The following is a 239-nucleotide window of genomic DNA, read 5'->3' as shown; positions in this document are numbered from 1 at the left end:
TATATATATATATATATATATATTTGCATGTATTTTAAAACTTATTGGAGTGTTGTTAAGACTCTTGCCTTTTCACCTAACCAGAAATGGCCATGCCTGGGTGTGGCCGCCAAGTGAGACAAACATAAAAAAAGAATTCTAGCAGGAACTAATTAAAAAAAATGTGTATACAGGTAGCCAAAGAGATAGTCATGACAATGGAAATTTGCAGACACCAAGCTGGCTCATGTGACACGTAT

The 239-nt window shown here is 35.1% G+C and overlaps 1 protein-coding gene across 1 annotated transcript in view; it reads left to right on the top strand.

The window, feature by feature from the left end:
* nqo1 (NAD(P)H dehydrogenase, quinone 1) overlaps positions 1-239 on the top strand; it is an 11,857-nt gene that overhangs the window by 5,582 nt on the left and 6,036 nt on the right. The window lies entirely within an intron of this gene.

This window comes from Sinocyclocheilus grahami, unplaced genomic scaffold, assembly GCF_001515645.1.
Source record: "Sinocyclocheilus grahami isolate Dianchi unplaced genomic scaffold, SAMN03320097.WGS_v1.1 scaffold772.1, whole genome shotgun sequence".
NCBI classification, from domain to species: Eukaryota; Metazoa; Chordata; class Actinopteri; order Cypriniformes; family Cyprinidae; genus Sinocyclocheilus; species Sinocyclocheilus grahami.
This window is presented reverse-complemented; position numbering and strand designations above follow the sequence as displayed.